We start from the raw sequence: 15,758 nt of genomic DNA, 5'->3' as shown, positions 1-15,758 counted from the left end.
TACTATGAGAGTAAATCACTCTAGTGAACAACAACAAATGCTTCAGAGGAGCCAATTTTAGAACAGCTGATGCTTTATAACCATATGTGTAGACCTCAATTTATATAGAATAACACTTTGAAGATAATCACCAATATGGTGTAGATCTCGCAGTAATAGAAAACATAGTCTGACTTTTGTCAATAGATATTCAGTAATTCTATTACCTTATGTTATGCTAAATATATGAAATCACTTTGAAGGTAATCATCTGTCAGAGTGACATGATGTAGACCTTACAGTAATAGTGGATAATCTGCAAATTTCGCAGTAGATGCCAGTATTACCTTATGATATCTTAAGATAGTCACATCTAATATTAATTTGGAAGAGCACGTTGAAGGTAGTCATCTTATCAAAATGATAAGACGTAGACCTCACAATAGTGATGGATAATCTGCAAATTGTGCAGTAGATGCCACCAATACCTTGTGATTCACAAATAATATTTGAGTCGGTCATATTAAGCATGACACTTCATAATTCTTATTTGAATTTATGTCTGCGTTTGCAAGAAAAATATGTTTCTGTTGCAAACTTATAGTTGTTGTCCCAAAACGCATGTCATAGGGAATATTTGTGGTAAGACATCGATGATATCTTAAATTCAAAGGAATATAGTCTGGAATTTAAGCAAACCATTATTTTGCAATAGTATTACAGAGGTAATACATATGGACCAAAACAAATTATATACATACAAATATATGAAGACATGAGGGCTTCACAAGACAATTTTACACATTGTAAAATGGTGTACAATTAAGTTGTATGAAATTTAGGATGAACTGAGGTCAACCACATACATTTTTCTATAGCCGAGGGCTTAGATTGTAAACTACGATAACCATAGGGTTAAATTGTTGAAAAGAGTAAGTTCGAGTACTAAACAGCAAAGTCCATTGGCCTAATGGCCCGGTTCTAAAATGCAGTAAGCCAGAGGGCTAAACGGCAGAGACCTGTTAAACTGTGGTTTACACAGATATTTTAAGGGACTTATACTAGATTAGGCTCGAATCTAAGGGCTGAATTGAAAATCCACCAAAGAGATAAGAAATCCCCAATTTCTTCTCCCGTGTGTGCTTCCTGGCCACTGGTAACCGCCGCCGCTCAGTGCGAACCGGCCGGTAGTTGCGCCACCGCCGCTGCTTGGGAAGCGAGGCCGTGTCGCACAACGCCTGAGGGCACCGCCATGCGCAGGAAACTGTGCCGCACCGGAGTACGTTGGCCGCCCACTCGCGTCGAGCGCCGATGATCTTCGGGTGCGGTTGCAGCGCCTTAGGTGGTCGCTCGGACGAGCGCTGGAGGATGCTGCTGGGAAGGCCGGGGGCCTCTAGCCCCGGGTGCCCTCGTGCCAGGGGAAGCAGCGTCGGGCCGGCGTTGAGAACTTCGGCGTGGAGGTTAGTGCGTCTTGTGTGCAAGAGCAAAAAGAATGGAATATGGTCACCTGATGATGTAGCAATTAAGATCGAGAGTTTGGTGTTTGTATAAATTAATGCTTCATCGTCTTGGAGAAGGGGCGGCCCAGATCCTCGTTATTTTTCATGTGATCCCCTTTTCTCTTCTTCTGTTCTTGGCCGAACTTGGTGTTTCGTCTGTGAGGACGATTTTTCTCCTCAATCCTCTGTCTTCTTTTTGGCCTACAGCATGAAGAATGAAAGTGAATGGACGAACTATTTTCCCGTGTGTTCGGAAATTTGAATCGATGAAGGCTGATGCCCCCTGTTTATCCTCGTTCTTCTCTTTCCCTATGCGAGTCGCTCGATCGGAGAGCAAAGTGCATGATAACGTGTTAAAGTAAACTGATTAAGAATGAATCTCTGGATTTCATTGATGATGATTGGGGTATATATACCCTCTCAACAGTCGCCAATTAAGGCGGTAATTACAAAGGGACGTGCCCGTACGGGCACATGCGTCCGCACGGAACAGGAAAGGCGGTGGACACACAACCGTCTAATGACGGTTCTAATTACAATTAATCCTAATTAATTTTATTCCTAACATAGCGCCCGCTGCCCTCTCTCCTTCTTTCTCTCTCTTCCACCTAAGATTTCAATGACATGGCATCTGCTACAGCCTGCTGACTAGACCTTACTATACTTGCTCTGAAAGCATAAAGAGACTTCAGTGTTGATGCACAGTTAGGAGAAAACAAGTTGAAGTTACGAGCAAATTCTTTATTATACTACCAGTACGAGCAACTTGCCAGAAAAAAAAAGCATATAACTTGGCGGCAACACGTGTCGGCCTGGTGATGTTTGGATTGGACCGGCTGCCTTTGTAACTGTTGGATGACGCAAGTGACATGGCAGTCACCTCACCCGCAAAAAAAAAAAAAAGACATGGCAGTCACCTGATCTCAGCGCCCAGTTGTGTGCAACATGACTCATATTGTACTCGAAGGTTTGCAACATGAGCCGTCTTGCGACCGGTTGAACCGTTTTTCTGCCATTGCAATACTATACGTGTTGTGGGCATGACAAATCCCTGCTGCGCCGAGTGCGCCGCCGCCGACCGTGGCAAAATCAGACACTGTGGGACGCTGTAAATCACTCCTCCCTCTGCTGCCTAAATACTTTTCTGAATGGTTTCAGAACGAAAATTCTGGACTAACGGAGTAATAAGGGCGTTTTACACGATTCCTTCGTTAACTAATCTTCACCGCCCCCTGATTTTTAGGGGGTGTGGGCCCCTCATCTCCTTTCCTTCCAATCAAGTTATCCCAGCTAACCATCTCCATAAATCTCAGTAAAGATCACCCCGTGCGTGTAGCATTGCTCGTTTCAGAATCACTTTTCTCCGTTAAGATGCGAGGGCTGTTACTGAAAACTTGAGACCATTTGGTGAGAAGTTACTACAGTATGTTGAGAGTTGCTTCTTCAGCAATTACTAGTGGAGTGTGCATGCTGCAATTCCTAAAGTTACGGTACGTGTTGTTGTGTTTGTGTGGGTAAATCAAACATTTTCAGGTGTTATATTGCAATCCGAATTGTATTAGCGGACTGTAAAGCCTGTTACTTTGGAATAAAACTTAAACCTGCAAAAAACAAACATAAGAATCTAAAATCAAAGTTACGGTAGCTGTCCCTATTTCTCCTCTCTGTAAGCAACTAAGCATAGCTTTCTAAAAAAAATTGAAATCAAAGGGGTTTCCCCTCAGCCCCGACTTTTTTTTAACATCAGTACAGACACAAGCGCTCATATACACGCGCATACACTCACCTCTATGAACGCACACATGCACACCATACGAAGTCATCGTAGGCGCCTCGTCGTCGACGGGAACGCCTCCTCCCACTGAATGCACATCGCCGGAAATCCTGAAATAAATCCAGAAATAAATGCGAGCACCAGGATTTGAACCCTGATGGGCTGGGGATACCACAGTCCCTCTAACCATCCAACCACATGTTGATTCGCCCCTCTGCCCCGACTTTTATTAAAACGCCAAGGCGAGTAGCTTTCCGAACTTCCTTTTTGTGTTGGCTTTTCGAGCTTTTATATGGCACGGCAACATTTATTTTCCCTGTGTTGTACTCCGTTTTTAAATATAAGTCTTTTTAAAGATTTTGATACGGACTACATATGAAGCAAAATATACTCTGAAATATATCCTTATACATCTGTATATGTTCTGTATTGGATTCTTTAAAAAGTTTTATGTTTAGAAACAAAGGGAGTAGTTTGGCGGGCATTTTAGTACTAGCCAGGTCTTTACTTATCACACTTTTCTCTTTCACCATAACTATGTGGAATCTGACACTGAGAAACACTCCCGCTGTTCTATAATGTAGTGCATGTATGTTTTCTTGAAAAATCAAACCTCGCAAACTTTGATCAAGTTTTTGGGAGAAAACATTTACATCTAAAATACTAAGCATATATCATTAGATTCATTATAAGAAGCAGTTCTATATTTGATATTGTAGATATGAATAGTTTTCTCTATAAAGTTTGCAAAGTTTGATTTAAAAAATATACCTATAAAGTTTGCAAAATTTGATTTAAATAAATATACATTACATTATACTCCCTCCGTTCCAAAATTCTTGTCTTAGATTTGTCTAGATATGGACATACGTCCGTATCTAGACAAATCTAAGACAAAATTTTTGAAACGGATGGAGTAGAATAGATGGAGTACTTGCGGCCTTCCAAAACTGGCATAGCCGGCAAATGTGCCTAATCTTTCCGGTTAGTGTGCCTATGGGTTGCCATTGCTTCATTGCTAAAGGCGTGCTTAGATGACATACTAAACTTAGTCACACTTTGCCACGTCAAAGTTAGATAAGTGTGACTGAGTTAGCTTATGTTTGGTTTGTAGCCACACTCGTGGCAAGATTGCTTTCATGTAAACTAGACCCCACATGCCATTATTAAGTCAAAAAACTGTGGCAAGTTTGTCTCAAATGTGACAAACTGTGGTACGAGTTTTGATTGTATAACCTTAGGCATTGTGTGGCAAAGAAATCTGGTAAATGGTGGTAAGCTTCGTATATGAACCAAACATGCCACAAGTGTTTGAGGCCTTCCAAAACCAGCAAAGTCACAAGGTATCTCCAATGTGCCGACACAAGCGGGTGTATTTGATCCTTTTTTATTCGTTTGGATCAATTGTGGGGACGGCGGCCGACTTCGTCCGCTTTTTTTGGCAGTGCGCCCAACCGGCTGACCCATTTGGTCTGGCTGGCCAGCTGCGCGGCCAAATTTTCACAGATATTCTACGCATATTGAAAGTGCTAGTTATCGACTAGAGGGGGGGTGAATAGGCGATTTTTATCAAGTCTTCAAAATATGGAAGTTTTGAAGACAAGCAATAGAAATGACCTAATTGATATGCAGCGGAAGATAAACTACAACAAGCAAGCCATAATCAAGTATGCAATAATGTGAACGTACAAAGACTAATAGCAGCTAGGTAGTAAGGATCAGGATGGAAGATAGTATGAAGCCAATCAATGATAGTAGTCAAGCAATGAAGTCAAACAGATAAGACAAATAGGTAGTGACTTCACGAAGACAAACTCAAAGTAAAGGGAGGGAAGGGATATAACCAGTCACTTGTTGAAGACACAGGATTTGTTGGACCAGTTCCAGTTGCTATGACAACTGTACGTCTGGTTAGGGAGGCTGGGATTCAACTCAGAAGACCGCGTCTTCACCTTATTCGCCTTGAGCTAAGGACACACAGTCCTCGCCCAATCACTCTAGTAAGTCTTCAAGGTAGACTTCCGAACCTTCACAGACTTCGTTCACTGGCGATCCACAATGACTCTTGGATGCTCAGAACGCGACGCCTAACCGGCTGAAGGATACACAGTCCTCATGTGTAATAAGTCTTCAGGTCACACAGACAGAAATACTTCAGTGAGGCCTAACACTCTTTGGCTCTGGGTGTTTGGGCTTTGTCCTCGCAAGGATTTCTCTCTCAAAGGCTTCGAGGTGGGTTGCTCTCAAAACGACAAAAGTCGTAAACTAACTCTGAGCAGCCACCAATTTATGGTGAAGGGGGTGGGCTATTTATAGCCACAAGGCAACCCGACCTGATATGTCTGAAATGACCCTGGGTCACTAAGGAACTGACACGTGTTCCAACGGTCAGATTTCAAACACACACGGCAACTTTACTTGGGCTACAAGCAAAGCTGACTCATCCAGCTCTGGATAAGATTTGCTCTCATTGTCTTCGCCCGAAGACATAGGATTTGGGTTGAGCATCACTTCAGTCACTCTGACTTTGTTCACTTGGACCCCACTTAACAGTACGGTGGTTCCTATGACTCAACAAAGAAGAAAAGGAAACAACGAAACAACACATTCTTCGTGCTCCATAGTCTTCACTCATTGTCTTCTCATGTCATAGTCTTCAATGTGAATATCTTCACATACCACCATTGTCGTCAATGTCTTCATACATTTTTAGGGGTCATCTCCGGTAGGTAAACCGAATCAATGAGGGACACTACCTGCGTTATCCTGCAATTCTCAGAAACGCATTAGTCCCTCAACCAACTTTGTCGTCAATACTCCAAAACCAACTAGGGGTGGCACTAGATGCACTTACACATATAAATACAGATAAAAAGAATTAAAGAAACATTGCACATAGTTTGCAACCAAATAAATTATGTACTTTTTACATCACAATAAATAATTTATAGCCAAATAAAATCTCATAGTTTACATCAAATAAATTAAAAATTGTACCATGCACATTAGAAAAGAGTCAATGCATCTATTGGTTTCCTAGGTGAGTCCACACATGCTCAACCAAATCATTTTGAAATTGAATGTGAGTTGTCCAATCACACATTTTTGGTTGAAATTGGGCGAACTGTGCGAACATTGTCGCTCCATGCTCCGGCTCAACATTTTCACCCCGGAAATGCCACCTTGGTCGAAGAGGCTGTCATCATGCTCATCCTCTATGATCATGTTGTGCATGATCAGACAAGCAATCATCACCTCCCACATCTTTTGAATGCTCCGTATTCTAGAAGAGTGTCGAACAATAGCCATCGAGATTGGAGCACACGAAAAGCACGCTCCACATCCTTCCTAGTACCCTATTGTGATTGGGCAAACCTAGCTCTCTTCTTTCCTACCGGCTTGGAGATTATCTTCACAAGAGTTGACTATTGAGAATAAATAACATCAGATATGTAGTATCCCCTATTGTATTGGTAGCCATTGACCTCAAAGTTGACCTCTGGGGAGTTGCCTTGAAAGCCTTGTGAACACTGAAGACTGCTGAAGCATGTTGATGTCATTGTGAGAGCCTGCTATCCCAAAAAAGAGTGTCAAATCTAGAGATCTTGTAATGTCACAGCTTCAAATATGACCGTGCAAGCTTTAACATGCCTCTTATCTTGCCCTTTCCAAGCAAATGGACAGTTCTTCTCCTCCCAGTGCATACAATCTATGCTACCAAGCATTACCTGAAACCCTCTCTGATGAGGACATGGATACCTTGGATAAGACCAAAAAAATTGTAATATTTTTGGTCGTATCCAAGGTATCCATATCCCCATCACTCTCGATTCATTGATCGCCAACAACCGGGCTGTATCCGCAATATTTGGTGCTCTCAAGTACTGCGGGCCAAACAGTATAACCACAACTTTGGAGAACTTGTACATGAAGGAAATATGCCCTAGAGGCAATAATAAAGTTGTTATTTTATATTTCCTTATTCATGATAAATGTTTATTATTCATGCTAGAAGTGTATTAACCGGAAACTTGATACATGTGTTGATACATAGACAAAACATCGTGTCCCTAGTATGCCTCTACTTGACTAGCTCGTTAATCAAAGATGGTTAAGTTTCCTAGACATAGACATGTGTTGTCATTTGATGAACGAGATCACATCATTAGGAGAATGATGTGATGGACAAGACCCATCTGTTAGCTTAGCATCATGGTCGTTCAGTTTTATTGCTACTGCTTTCTTCATGTCAAATACATATTCCTCTAACTATGAGATTTGCAACTCCCGGATACCGGAGGAATGCCTTGTGTGCTATCAAACATCACAATGTAACTGGGTGATTATAAATATGCTCTACAGGTATCTACGAAGGTGCTTGTTGGGTTGGCATGGATCGAGATTAGGATTTGTCACTCTGAGTATCGGAGAGGTATCTCTGGGCCCTCTCGATAATGCACACCATAAGAAGCCTTGCAAGCAATGTGACTAATGAGTTAGTTGCGGGAAGATGCATTACGTAATGAGTAAAGAGACTTGCCGGTAATGAGATTGAACTAGGTATGAAAATACCAACTATCGAATCTCGGGCAAGTAACATACCAATGACAAGGGGAATAACGTATGTTGTCATAATAGTTCGGTCGATAAAGATCTTCGTAAAATATGTGGGAGCCAATATGAGCATCCAGGTTCCACTATTGGTTATTGACCAGAGAGGTGTCTCGGCCATGTCTACATAGTTCTCGAACCCATAGGGTCCGCATGCTTAACGTTCAATGACGATTTTGTATTATATGAGTTATGTGATTTGGTGACTGAATGTTGTTCAGAGTCCTGAATGAGATGACGGACATAACGAGGAGTCTCGAAATGGTCCAGAGGTGAATATTTATATATAGTACGATAGTATTCGGACACCAGAAGTGTTCCGGGTACGTATCGGGTCACCGGAAGGGGTTCCAGGCATGCCCCCGGCAACTACATGGGCCTAATGGGCCAAGAGTGGGACAGACCAGCCCCTAAGGGGCTGGTGCGCCTCATGTAGGCCGAAATAGAGGGGGGGACGAAAGAGGAGAAGAGAGAAAGGAAGGGGAGGGATTCGGACTCCCCCCTCCTTCTCCCCCCGGCCTCCTCCTCGCTTCCCCCTTCGGGAATTATGGTAAGGGGGGTGAATAGGATTAGAGCCCCAAGTAGGATTCCTCCTACTTGGGCGCCCCCTTGGCTTCCCCCTCTCCCTCCCACCTATATATATGTATATGAAGGCGGGAGGCGCCTAGAACACACATCATTGATTCCTAGCCGTGTGCGGTGCCCCCCTCCACAATTTACGCCTCTGATCATATTCACGTAGTGCTTAGGTGAAGCCCTGCATGGATCACTTCACCATCACCGTCACCACACTGTCGTGCTAACCAGCTCTCCCTCGACACTTTGCTGGATCAAGAGTTTGAGGGACGTCATCGAGCTGAACGTGTGTAGAACTCGGAGGTGTCATACGTTCGGTGCTTGATCGGTCGGAACAAGAAGAAGTTCGACTACATCAACCGCGTTAACAAATGCTTCTGCTTTCGGTCTACAAGGGTACATGGACACACTCTCCCCCTCTCGTTGCTATGCATCTCCTAGATAGATCTTGCATGAGCGTAGGACCTTTTTTGAAACTGCATGCTACATTTCCCAATAGTGGCATCCGAGCCAGGTTTATGCGTAGATGATATGCATGAGTAGAACACAAAGAATTGTGCGCGTTGATCGTCATACTGCTTACCACCAATGTCCAGTATTGTTGGATGAAGCGGCCAGACCAATCTTACATGACCACATTCGTGAGACCGGTTCCACTGACAGACATGATACTAGTTTTGCATACAGGTGGCTCGCGGGTGTCTATTTCTCCTACTTTAGTTGAATCAAACTTGACTGCGGCCGGTCCTTGTTGAAGATTAAAACAGCAAACTTGATAAATCACCGTTGTGGTTTTTGTGCCGTAGGGAAGAACGGTTCTTGCTAGAAGCCTATAGCAGCCACGTAAAACTTGCAACAACAAAGTAGATGACATCTAACTTGTTTTTGCAGGGCATGTTGTGATGTGATATCGTCAAGACATGATGTGATATACATTATTGTATGAGATGATCATGTTTTGTAAAAGTTATCGGCAACTGGCAGGAGCCTTATGGTTGTTGCTTTATTCTATGAAATGCAAATGTCGTGTAATTGCTTTACTTTATCACTAAGCGGTAGCGATAGTTGTAGAAGCAATAGTTGGCGAGACAACCACGATGCTACGACGGCGATCAAGGTGTTGAGACGGTGACGATGGAGATCATGACGTTGCTTTGGAGATGGAGACCAAAAGCACAAGACGATGATGACCATATCATGTCACATATTTTGATTGCATATGATGTTTATCTTTATGCATCTTATTTTGCTTAGTACGGTGGTAGCATTATAAGATGATCCTTTAACTAAATTTCAAGGTATAAGTGTTCTCCGCGAGTATGCACCGTTGTGAAAGTTCTTCGTGCTGAGACACCACGTGATGATCGAGTGTGATAGGCTCTACGTTCACATACAATGGGTGCAAGCCAGTTTTGCACATGCAGAATACTTGGGTTAAACTTGATGAGCCTAGCATGTACAGACATGGCCTCGGAACACTGGAGACCAAAAGGTCGAACGTGAATCATATAGTAGATATGATCAACATAGAGATGTTCACCATTGATGACTACTCCATCTCACGTGATAATCATACATGGTTTAATTGATTTGGATCACGTATCATTTATATGACTTGAGGGATGTCTATCTAAGTGGGAGTTCTTAAGTAATATGATTAATTGAACTTAATTTATCAGGAACTTAGTCCTGATAGTTTTTGCATATCTATGTTGTAGATCAATAGCATGTGCTACCGTTCCCTTGAATTTTAATGCGTTCCTAGAGAAAGCTAAGTTGAAAGATGATGGTAGTGAAAGTGCGTTACGTCGACTAGAGGGGGGGGGTGAATAGGCGATTTTTATGAATTCTTCACTGAGGAATTTCAGGGTGAGGAAATTCTAAGTGAAGAACTACTTGCAGCGGAATAAGTACTCAGGTATAAGCATAACAAAGCAATGGCATAGTCTTTATGAAGAAATGAAAGACAAAACATAGAGTATAGAAAGTGTAATCACTGGATAAGCAGGATGAAGACAAATTGACTGAAGAAATAGGATTGAGGAATTAGAGAAAGTCTTCAGTCAAAGTCTTCAAACAGTAATGATCAGGTTCATCAACACATAACAGAGGAAATGAAAGGGTTGAGGAAATAGAACCAGTAGGATCGGTGAAGACAATGATTTGGTCGACCAGTTCCAACTGATGTGACAGTTGTACGTCTGGTTGGAGCGGCTGAGTATGTAACCTCGAGGAAACACAGTCCCGGACACACAGTCCTCACCGTATTCTCCTTGAGCTAAGGTCACGCAAATCTCGCCCAACAGTAGTGGTAAGTCTTCACAGGTGACTTCCAAATCTTCACAAACTTGGTCACTCGACAAACCACAATTCCTCTTGGGTGATCAGACCATAACGCCTAACCGTCTGGAGGATACACAATCCTCAAAGGTAACAAGGATTCCATGCAGGAACAATCTCTTCAGTGATTCTCAATCACTTTGGGTTTGTAGGTGTTTGGGTTTGGGATTTGGGTATTTCCTCACTTGATGATTTTCGCTCAAAGTCCTCGGAGAATGGGATGCTCTCAAATGACAAGTGTCAGTTTCTCTCGGAGCAGCCAACCAGCTAGTGGTTGTAGAGGGCGGCTATTTATAGCCTAGGGAGCAGCCCGACATAATAAGACATAAATGCCCTTGGCTGATATGACCGTTAGGTGGTAGATATTTTGAGACAGCTGGCGCTTAGCACAGCAACGGACGAATATTTGAGGTTCGAATTCCTCAGGGCTATCATGTTCCTCACTGTGTAGGTAATTCGCACTGGCGAATTCCTAACTCCTCAGTCGGAACAAATTCCTCAGAGACCAGAAGATCTTCGTCTCTGTCACTGAAAAATTGACTGAACTGATATGAGATTTCCAATGGCTTCACTCGAAGGATTGGGTAGGTGTAGGATTTTGAGATGAGCATCACTTGGAAATCAGCTTCCTTAGTATTACCTCGACCCCCTTTAACAGTAGGTGTTTCCTATTGACTCAAGAAGAAGAAAACAAAACTATGAAAACAAAAGTCTTCGTGCTTCATAATCCTCGCATGAATATCCAAGTCTTCAAGGTCACACCAATTTCTTCATTTTCAAAGTCTTCAGGGGAACCAAAGTCTTCAGTCGAAGACATTCATTTTTAGGGGTCGACTTTCACTGTAAATATCAAACTCCTCATCGACTTATAGAACCTCTGTATACTCACAAACACATTAGTCCCTTAACCTATAAGTCTTCAATACACCAAATTCACTAAGGGGCACTAGATGCACTTACAATCTCCCCCTTTTTGGTAATTGATGACAATACAGGTTAAGTTTACAATTGTTGGGGAACGTAGTAATTTCAAAATTTTCCTACGCACACACAAGATCATGGTGATGCATAGCAACGAGAGGGGAGAGTAATGTCCACGTACCCTCGTAGACCGTAAGCGGAAGCGTTATGACAACGCGGTTGATGTAGTCGTACGTCTTCACGATCCGACCGATCCAAGTACCGAACTTACGGCACCTCCGAGTTCAGCACACGTTCAGCTCGATGACGATCCTCGGACTCCGATCCAGCAAAGTGTCGGGGATGAGTTCCGTCAGCACGACGGCGTGGTGACGATGATGATGTTCTACCGGCGCAGGGCTTCGCCTAAACTCCGTGATGATATGACCGAGGTGGAATATGGTGGAGGGGGGCACCGCACACGGCTAAGGAACGATCACGAAGATCAACTTGTGTGTCATGGGGTGCCCCCTGCCCCCGTATATAAAGGAGGGAGGGGGAGGTGCGGCCGGCCTAGGAGGGGGCGCGCCAAGGGGAGTCCTACTCCCACCGGGAGTAGGACTCCCTCCTTCCTTGTTGGAGTAGGAGAAGGGGAAAGAGGGGAGAGGGAAAAGGAAAAGGGGGCTGCCCCCCTTGTCCAATTCGGACCAGAGGGGGGGCGCCGCCCTCCTTCCTTTTGGCCTCTCTCCTCTATTCCCGTATGGCCCAATAAGGCCCATATACTCCCCGGCGAATTCCCGTAACTCTCCGATACTCCGAAAAATACCCGAATCACTCGGAACCTTTCCGAACTCCGAATATAGTCGTCCAATATATCGATCTTTACGTCTCGACCATTTCGAGACTCCTCGTCATGTTCCCGATCTCATCCGGGACTCCGAACTCCTTCGGTACATCAAAACTCATAAACTCATAATATAACTGTCATCGAAACCTTAAGCGTGCGGACCCTACGGGTTCGAGAACAATGTAGACATGACCTAGAACTATTCTTGGTCAATAACCAATAGCGGAACCTGGATGCCCATATTGGCTCCTACATATTCTACGAAGATCTTTATCGGTCAAACCGCATAACAACATACTTTGTTCTCTTTGTCATCGGTATGTTACTTGCCCGAGATTCGATCGTTGGTATCTAATACCTAGTTCAATATCGTTACCGGCAAGTCTCTTTACTCGTTCCGTAATGCATCATTCCGTAACCAACTCATTTGGTCACATTGCTTGCAAGGCTTATAAAGATGTGCATTACCGAGAGGGCCCAGAGATACCTCTCCGACAATCGGAGTGACAAAACCTAATCTCGAAATACGCCAACTCAACATGTACCTTCGGAGACACCTGTAGTACTCCTTTATAATCACCCAGTTACGTTGTGACGTTTGGTAGTACCCAAAGTGTTCCTCCGGTAAACGGGAGTTGCATATTTCTCATAGTTACAGGAACATGTATAAGTCATGAAGAAAGCAATAGCAACATAATAAACGATCAAGTGCTAGGCTAACGGAATGGGGCAAGTCAATCACATCATTCTCCTAATGACATGATCCCATTAATCAAATGACAACACATGTCTATGGTTAGGAAATATAACCATCTTTGATTAACGAGCTAGTCAAGTAGAGGCATACTAGTGACTATATGTTTGTCTATGTATTCACACATGTATCATGTTTCCGGTTAATACAATTTTAGCATGAATAATAAACATTTATCATGAAATAAGGAAATAAATAATAACTTTATTATTGCCTCTAGGGCATATTTCCTTCAACAATCACCCGAGGACGGGTGGATAGACCCCGTCACGGAGGCCGCACAATCATCAGTGCTGGAGCCGAACACAGACTTCACCTCCAAAGAGACCTGTGTCATCGGACCCTCGGACTCGTCTCCGGTCATAGGTTCTGAACCGCGCGCGTCTGTGCCTATCGAATCTGATTGGGCACCGATCATGGAGTTTACCTCCGTGGATATCTTTCAACACTCACCCTTGGGTGACGTGCTAAATTCATTGAGGTCTCTCTCTCTATCAGGAGACTCTTGGGAGCGGGGAGCGGACGGCGAAGAAATTCGTTCCCCACCCACCACCCACTTAATAGCCACTGTTGATGACTTAACTGACACGCTGGACTTCGACTCCGAAGATATCGACGGTATGGACGACGATGCTGGAGAAGAACGGGAACCACCCTCCACGGGGCGCTGGACAGCCACCTCATCATATGATATATACATGGTGGATACACCCAAGGAAAACAACGGGGACGAAAGGGATGCAACGGAGGATAATCCCCTCAGGCAGAAACCAAAGCGACGGCGCAGGCGCCGCTCTAAATCCCGCCACAGTAAAAACAGCGATAACAGCGCAAGGAAAAGTAACACCCCGGTCGACTCCATAGGAACCGACGACCCTATGGACCCAGCGATGGAGCAGGATGAGCCAGGGGACGCTGAACATAGTTTGGAGCCGATGTTGATGACGGCGATCCCAAGGGTAAAACTCATCAACCTGCCTCCGGAGAGGAGGACAGTCCGGACGACGATGCATTCATCATCTCGGAAAAACACTTGGAACAAGAGAACCTCCATAGAAGGCTTATTGCCACCGCGAGGAGCTTGAAGAAGCAGAAGCAAAGGCTTAAGGCCGCGCAGGATACGCTCAACCGCAGATGGAACAAAGTGCTAGACACTGAAGAAAAATACGGCGACGATCGCCACACAAAGAGCTACCCAAAGCGCAAGCTGCTGCCCGAATTCGACGATGAGGCCATACAACCCATTCCGCTGAAAAACAATATGGCCAATCAGCCGGACCTACCACCTCGTGGCTGCGACAGGGCGGCTAATGATGCCGCACACAAGTCAGCACACGATTTACATGAGATCCTGGATAAAAAGACGGTGTGACCAGGTCCATCTATGGATCCAAAAAGCATGCTCTGGCGTAGGATCACAGACACCAAAACGATCATATTTATCGAATACCAGCTCAGAATCAACACCAAACACAAGAGCCATCAACAGCATGCCACGACACATCAAAATACAGGGGTGCCGCACACCCTTTGTGCTTCACAGATGAAGTACTGGATCATGAATTTCCAGAGGGATTTAAACCTGTGAATATAGAGGCATACGACGGAATGACAGACCCTGGGGTCTGGATCGAGGACTTTATCCTTCATATCCACATGGCTCACGCAGATGATCTCCACGCCATTAAATACCTGCCCCTCAAGTTGAAAGGAACATCTCGGCATTGATTGAAAAGCCTCCCCGAAAACTCAATTGGAAGTTGGGAGGAACTTGAGGATGCTTTCAGGGCCAATTTTCAAGGGACCTATGTCCGACCTCCGGATGCAGATGATTTAAGTCACATAATCCAACAACCCGGAGAGTCAGCCCGTAAGCTTTGGAACAGATTTCTCACTAAGAAGAATCAAATCGTCGATTGCCCGGATGCCAAAGCCTTAGCGGCTTTCAAGCACAGTATCCGAGATGAATGGCTCGCCAGATGATACTTCTCCAACGTATCTATAATTTTTGATTGTTCCATGCTATTATATTACCTGTTTGGGATGTTTATGGGCTTTACTTTACACTTTTATATCATTTTTGGGACTAACCTACTAACCGGAGGCCCATCCCATATTGTTGTTTTATTGCCTATTTCAGTGTTTGGAAGAAAAGGAATATCAAACGGAGTCCAAACAGAATGAAACCTTCGGGAACGTGATTTTTCGAACGAACATGATCCAAGAGACCTGGAGTACAAGCAAGGGAAGCTTCGAGGAGGCCAAGATATAGGAGGGCCCCCCCTACTAGGCGCGCCCCCTGTCTCGTGGGACCCTCGAGCGTCCCCCGACCAACTTATTTCACCTATATATTCCCATATACCCTAAAAACATCGAAAAAGAAGATAGATCGTGAGTTCCGCCGCCGCAAGCCTCTGTACCCACCAAAAGCCAATCGAGACCCTGTTCCGGCACCCTGCCGGAGGGGGGGATCCCTCA

The sequence above is a fragment of the Triticum aestivum genome, chromosome 5B (genome assembly GCF_018294505.1).
Source record: "Triticum aestivum cultivar Chinese Spring chromosome 5B, IWGSC CS RefSeq v2.1, whole genome shotgun sequence".
Lineage (NCBI taxonomy): Eukaryota > Viridiplantae > Streptophyta > Magnoliopsida > Poales > Poaceae > Triticum > Triticum aestivum.
Note: the sequence above shows the minus strand (reverse complement) of the source record.